Source organism: Amblyomma maculatum, chromosome 7, assembly GCF_055883805.1.
Source record: "Amblyomma maculatum isolate TAMU_Amacu chromosome 7, ASM5588380v1, whole genome shotgun sequence".
Classification (NCBI taxonomy): domain Eukaryota; kingdom Metazoa; phylum Arthropoda; class Arachnida; order Ixodida; family Ixodidae; genus Amblyomma; species Amblyomma maculatum.
The window spans coordinates 13405214-13412633 of NC_139350.1; the positions used below are offsets into that span (position 1 = coordinate 13405214).

At 47.6% G+C, this 7420-nt stretch overlaps 1 pseudogene; it reads left to right on the plus strand.

Moving 5' to 3' along the window:
* Positions 1 to 1499: 1499 nt before the first annotated feature.
* Positions 1500 to 6441, plus strand: LOC146182723 (uncharacterized; annotated as a pseudogene).
* The last annotated feature ends 979 nt before the right edge of the window (positions 6442 to 7420 follow it).

Genomic DNA, 7420 nt, shown 5'->3' on the forward strand with positions numbered 1-7420 from the left:
TGCCAATATTGAATATTTGCAGAAGGTAGACGAAAGCCATATATGGCTAATGTACAATCACTATAGCGCATACATAATTAAGGCCCCGATGAGGTTATATAAAGTCCTGTTGATGCCAGGCATATGGCCCTGGTCTGTCTATAGACCATTTTATTTAGGAGGTCGCCATTTTGAAAATGTGGCGCCGTCTATGTTCTGTTTTTGTCCCTAGCGCCATGCTGGTATGCGCGCACACATTTGTTATATACCCACAGTCACGGCCGCTCGATGGAAGCGCAGGTGCGGCCTGCTGCTTCGCGCCGCCGTCAATGGGCGAGCGTGTCCTTGGGGAGTTTACAGTTGCGCCCGCTGTTTCTGCTGAGGGCGCCACTGTTCAGGGACACGTCACCGTCGGGATTGCGGGCTCGGGGCGCGCGGTTTTGTTCGTCTCTGGACGCGTTCGCCTCAGGTCGGCGTAATCAACTCAAGTTTTATTGTGTGCGCGTGTGTGAGCTTGTTCACGTCTAGACGGGACGCGTTTACGTTGTGTGCTGGGCTCGCTTCGTGCTTTTTGCTGTGCGCACGTGCGGTGGTCAGTCTCACGCGTGCGGCGCAATGCCGCGAAACTGCTGTGTGCCGCTCTGCGACACAAACGCGAGAAAATACCCTACCGTGAGGTATCATGAGTTCCCATGCGACCTCCAGCGTAGGGAAGCGTGGCTCAAGAATATCTCCCGCCAAGGACAAGCGGGAAAAAGCAGCAAGTGGGCGCCTAGCGACAGGTCTCTGGTGTGTTCCTTACATTTCACAGAGAATGACTACAAAAAGAATACCAAGGTGAGGCTCCTGCTTCCCACTGCAGTCCCGACTGTATTTCATAGATATCCCCAGTACATGCAAAAGGACAATGTCCAGTCTAGAAAACGCCGTCGAATAAGCTCTACTGACGGCATAGTAGTTGGAATAGACGATGATGAGCGTGGAGGCTCAGGAGAAAACCTTCACGATAGTGAAATTCATCTGCACTCTCCTAGCCACGCTGCAGATGCCCTTTCTTCACAGGATGCCGTAGAGACATACGCGGAATGTAGTTTTCCGGTTGATCAAGCCTGCCAAACTACACTGGATATTTTGCATGTGTTGGAAGAGGCGAAGAAAACGGAAAACAGACTGAAAAAAAAAGTTGCACGCCAAGGAAAAGAGCTCCAAAAATTACAAACGGATCGTGATGAATTGAAAGAACGTCTCCAAATCTACGAAGACAACAAAGATTTGCAGGCATTTGAAAAGGTATTGGAAGCAGCGGAAAAGGGTGACAAAGCGGCTCTTTTTATCAGCAACCAAGTGCAAAGTTTCAGCAAGAAAAGACCAGCCTACAGTGAAGGCATCCTGCGGGAATGCGTTTTGTGGAAGGCCTGCTCAAACAAAGGATATGAGCATGTTCGAAGCAGGGGCCTTTTAAAGCTTCCATGTCGTGCTACGCTCCAGAACTACGTAGGACAATCAGCCGAGGAAGTTGGTGTGACTTCACTGATAAAGGAGCGGCTCCGTGTGGAACACGCAGGATTAAGTGTGGAGCAGGAGGTGTACTGTTCTCTTATCATCGATGAGATGGCTATTGCCCAGAAAGTTATATACGACCGTCAGGTGGATAAGATATATTTGGTCTTGTTGATATGGGCCCCGAGGAAGAGTCAAGCACAGTGCCCAGAGTGGCCAACCGCTTGTTGTGCTTCGTTTTGCGAGGACTATCAACAGCCTATGTTATACCTGTTGGTTATTTCTTCACGCGGTGCCTCAAGAACGACAAGCTTTCTATAATGGCTATGGAAGTGATGAAAGCAGTCGAAGATGTGGGCTTTCGTGTAGTAAGGATCGTCACCGACAACCACCAGACAAATGTTGCTTTTTTCAAAGGTCTTTCAGAAGATGGCACGCTTATTCATGCAGTGCCTCACCCTCTGCGAAAAGACCACCCACTGTTCTTGTCATTCGACCCGAATCACCTCATAAAGAACCTTCGCACTAACTTTCTTGAGCGGGAGATGATGGACGGCGAAGCACTCATCCAAGGTGGTCTCTACTTGAAGAAGCTCTTCGAAATTCAGTCACAGCTACTGGTTAAGCCAGTCAGATTCCTTACTCGTGCACACGTTGAACCAAACAACCTGGAGAAAATGAAAGTTTGCAGGGCCACTCAAATCTTTTCTCCGGCAGTAATAGCAACGCCGCAATTTCTTCAAGAGAACCCGGAATGTCATCCTGAAGCATGCCACTTCAAAGACAGCTAGGCTACAATATATTTCATGCGAATGGTTGCGAAATGGTATGCCCTACATGATATCGGTGCAGTGAAGGCAAGCGGGACGCATGAGAAAGCATTCTTTTTAACAGATGATGAACGACTCTCCTGGCTGGAGCTAGATTTCATCTGTTACTTGGAAGACCTCCAAATGAATGCTGGGCGGTCGAGGCGAATCACAAAAGAGACCTACGAAGCAACACTCCTGACAACACGGTCAACAGTGGCACTGATTGAATATCTTCTTGACCACCTAAAGTAGGTTCTTTTTTTCTCGGCTCAGTTTTACGTTGTTTGCAACAGGTTACTCAAATGAATTTCATAATTGCAGCTTCCACTATGTCTTAACACGCGGGCTGAACAGTGACCCTGTGTAATCGCTGTTTAGCTGTCTTCGGCAGTTCAACGGCGGCAACTACCGGGTGGATGCCAGGACTGCACTTTTGACAGTGGAGAAACTGCTAAAGGTACTGCTTAAAAATATTTCAAAGTGTGCTCATCAAGGTCACATTAACATGGTGATCACTTGGGCCAGTTCTTGTGTCCCCGTGTCTTTCCCTGGTACAATATGCAAGGTCACATTCCTCTCTTTTTTTTTCTTCAGGTTGGCATCCTTCAAGCAGCGAGAAGTGGCAATGCACCCACTTCTTCTGAAATGAAAGCAGCGCTGAGGGCAACAAGTCCAGATGCTGAAACATATGCTCTGCCAACTGCCATTGAATTTGCTACCAGGGAGCTGACCAGTGAACTCGGATTTTTAACGCTGTGTTCTGAAGCAGAGGAACACTTTGAGGTGGCACCAGTAGCGTTCCTCGCTGGTTATGTTGCGAGAACATGTCAGGAAAAGGTATGAACTGATTTTTTTTACATAAACATACACCTTGTTATAAATTTTCCTCTTGTCTGAACGGCCTTGGAAGCAAAGAAACCTGTGCATACAATATTTGTTTATACTCTTGAGATTGTCTGAGTAGGAGCCAATGCGATAGCGTTAAAAGCCCCGATCCGCAGAAACAATGGCGACCGCCTTGTCGGCAAAACGCCGTGAGAATGTCTGTGGCAGGAGGTTTTTTACAGGTGATGTGGCCGGACCCTGATTGTTCGGCGGGATGTGTGGTGCAACGAGACCATATGACATGATAAAGTTGGCAGGAGCTGCGAACTCTGCAGCTTCATTAAGATGAGAGGGTGAGATGGGAATGGAAACCGGGATCCTTGGATCATGAGTCAGGCACGCTACACCGAGACTACACAGGGACGTTCGTATGACTTGGTTAAAGCGGGGCTTTATATCTGTGTCGGGTGGTATATTTAACATAATGTGGTTGCCTCCGACTGTATGCTAAAGAGTATGCATGAAAGGGATAGAGATAGAGAGTGTTTAATAAGCGGGTAGCAAGTGCATGTATGCTAACGAGGATCCGTAAGGGGAGAAAGCTCCAAATTTGTCTACCACTATACCAAGTTGTTGGTTTGTGATATTTTCTGATGGTTTTCAGGTGACATGCGAGTCGTGCAAAACCCTGTTGCAGGAACCAGAGCCAACCGACCCTGTTTACGGGCTAATGAAAAACATGGACAACGGAGGCTTGGTATACCCCAAAATGGAAGCAATCAAGCTTTGTCAGCTTACGTGCGTCTTCATTAAACGGATAATGAAGTCTCAAGAGGTCCGGCGAAGCAGCAAGCTGTGTGAACTGTTCATTTCAGTATTGCTTCCGCACTTTACGCAGTACCCGCAGCTAATCTGCGAAAAAAACAACCGTGCCCACACTGGGGAGCTTTGCAAGATATTCCTAAGTAAGTTGCTGCGCCCACTGATAGCGAACTGGGCCGGGAATCTCAACGCAACAGTGGAGCGACTTTTAAGGCTATGCCATAAACCTCTCTCCAGGAAGGTTCTCCGTTTGTGAACGTCTTCTTCCTCTTTTTGTGTAACTGTGCAATAAATGTATCTAGTCTTGCTGAAGCAGTTTGTGGTTTCCTCGGCTCCAGTTGCGCTTAGAAAAATTCACAACTTCACTATACTAAATGTATTTGTTTTTCTAAATTACAACAGTTTACAACCTTGATGTTCCACGGAAATGTGCTGAATATTAGCGAAGCATTAAGCAATTTTTCTGATCGCGGGTAAGTTAGTTTCAAACTGGAAGACTGGATGCGCAATCTTGAGACTAGAAATTGTTGAACGCTAGCTGTAAGTTGCACAGTAGAGTACAGTCGCCCAGTCACAATAGGATCACATTTTCTTATTGGATTGCGCTGGCAGCATAGAACAGGTTGACATCAATCTTTTGTATACGCGTTTTATGCAAGAATGAGTAAACGGTGTGAAAATGACACGCAAGGAATTCGCGACATTGTGATGTAAAGGATAATGCATTGTGCTACCTTGGCCGCTGAACAGCATCCAATTGCTGACAGACGAGTGAAATTTTCATCTGATAAACAATTTGACCCGAATGCACATAAAGGTAAAGCGCGAACTATCGAGCGGCTTTGAACTACCGTCACAATAAGTTTTTGATGTACACGCCAGTATATACATCCTTGCGAAGAAAACGCGGTAGTGCTGACATATTCACACTAGACATGACAGTATATAGGAATTCATGTTTCAAAATTGTGTGAAACGGAGCTCTTAAATCCTTAAAACAGTAAGCTCCGACCGTACCGACGCCTCGCCCAAAGCGAAGCCAGGCGCAGCTCTCCGCGCGCGGCTGTCCCTGAACGGTGGCGCCGCGGCGGTGGCGACGGGAAGTAGGCGCCTCCCGCGGGTTTCGGGCGATGTAGCAGGCCGCACCTAGTGCGCGCTTCCATCGAGCGGCCGTGCCACAGTGCAGGACGGCGGTGCCGCATATAGACGTTTCTGTTCTGGTTATGTGTGTGTTTGCGTTAGAAAAGCTCCTGGATTACGGCAAAGCATTTTCTAGCAGTAATGCCGCCGTTTCGTGGAGCGATGGCCGGAACTTCGGCAGATGACGGGGCCGGAGGCAGTGGCACTCTTACCGGCGTTCCGATGATTGACATAGGTAAGCGGATTTTGTTGAGTTTGTGAACTAATGTACTATAATTGTCGCACTGCTATCTACGACGGCTGTCGAGGAAGCGACACAGACAGCGCCAAGCTCCTTTTATGCTATTTAATTGCGTTCGATAGACTACGATTGCCAGCCAGGATAACCCAGCTATTTCATGAATGTTTACGTTAGCGGGACTTCACTTTGCTTGAGTACACTTGGTGTGTATATGCGATTTTTATTGTTTGATCAGTCCCGATACTGAACTCGTTTCGTGAAAGCTGACCGGTATACAATTCACGATATCGAACACGTGCTACAGTGCACTTCTCAGCGAGATACGTGTCGTGCCAAAATAAAGCGCTCGATCCTCTGTGCGCTCTGTGTTTCAGCGGGTTATCAATGAGATAAATACTCACTAACGAGCAGATCCAGTGATCGGTACGAGATTGTTTACTCAGCTAGAGTGTGTAGACACCGAGCGAAAGCAACGTCTACACTTGTTGGCGTCGCGTATGTCACCGTCGCTAGTTTGGGGATTTGGCCACTGAGCGATCAATGACCGTTCTCTCTGCCTCGTTTTTTTTTCTCTCGTACGTAGCGTCCTCTTTTCACTTGATGAAAGAAGAGGGTTTTGGCAGTAAATAACTCACGCTGAACAAGTGAAGTTAGATCACAGGTTGCGGGGCTACTAGCTACGCGGCAGTAGAAATTCGCCGCGACTCCCTTTCTTCTATTGTGTTTTGGCGAGAACTTAGAGCGCTTGCAGTCCTCTCCAAGTTACTCTTTTTCACACGAGTTTTCTAGGCTTTGGTATCTTCACTGGGGCAGTTAGCGCACTCTTGTTTTGCCAAGGCCCATTGTTTGCGGTAATAACCTTGCTGTTACATTGCTTCCTCGGCATGTAGTTAGGTGATATAGCATGCAACGAGAATTTTGAAGTGTTTTTTTTTCTATTTCTCTTCGCTACTTCCTTCCATTGCTCTGATTATGTGCCCTTGATATTTGCCTGCAGGTGACAAGCTGTACAGCCATCCAACTGTTTTCACTGACTGGAGTGACGACATAGAGAAGTGGCCAGTGCAGATGCCACACATTTTTACCTCCTTGAGAAGAAAGCATGTGACCTCAAGGAGGTGAAATCATTCAGGAGCATGCAGTCGTACTAGTATTTGCAGAGTGGTTGGGTTGGGACGGTGCTCATGCATACAGTAGATGAGCAATTGACATTGCTGAAATGCCCAGTGCAAGCCTCACAGTCAGTCAAAGTTCTTCACGAAGCATGGGTGTGTTGCACAAGAAGTGGTGACGTTATAAACCTTCCGTTCATAGTCCAGCTTAAGCATACGTATGGAGTTCATGGCAGTACGTTGTCCACCAACAAAGTGTTTCGAGCACACACGAGAGGCGGTCGATGGCACGAAATCCTTTCTGTTGACGCTCGCCAGCCAATGCCGTCGCTCGTCTTCATCGGACGGAAAACGATGCAGTTGAAACAGATCGCACCCGCACTGATGCCGCAGCTGTTGATGCTGTGCACATGGCTCTGCGCCTAGTTCTTTTCGCTTACGATAGTTGTTGGAGCAGCCAACAACAGCGCAATGGTATCCTGATGACCTCGGCTCACGATTCATGGTCACAGTTTGCGTGAAAACCAAGCAAAAGCTGTTTTATCGCGCAAAAAACAGCACGAAAGGCAAGTTCTCAATGCAAATGTTATGGCCACCTTGCCGCCCGCGCATACCAGCGAGAAAGGGGAGAGAAGGAGCGGCTCCGCGCGCGCCGCTTCGAGGTTATTTTCCTCCTCGCGGCGAAAACGGTCTATATAAGGTCATGACGATGCCATATATGCCCTTTATCAGGCCACATAAGTTCGCGAGGATACCATATATGCCCCTGATCAAGCCATATAAGGTCCCATTACCCGTTCAGATATCGATTATATGTTGCATGATATGGCCACATCTGAACCATATAAGGGCAATATTTCGAGCATATATGACCTTATCTGGCCCAGATAAGGTCTTATTTGCTGTCTTATATATTTGTATCTGGCAGCATATGTTCAATATCTGGAGCAGATATGGGATTTCCGTACGGGGAGTCCGGCTCTGAACCC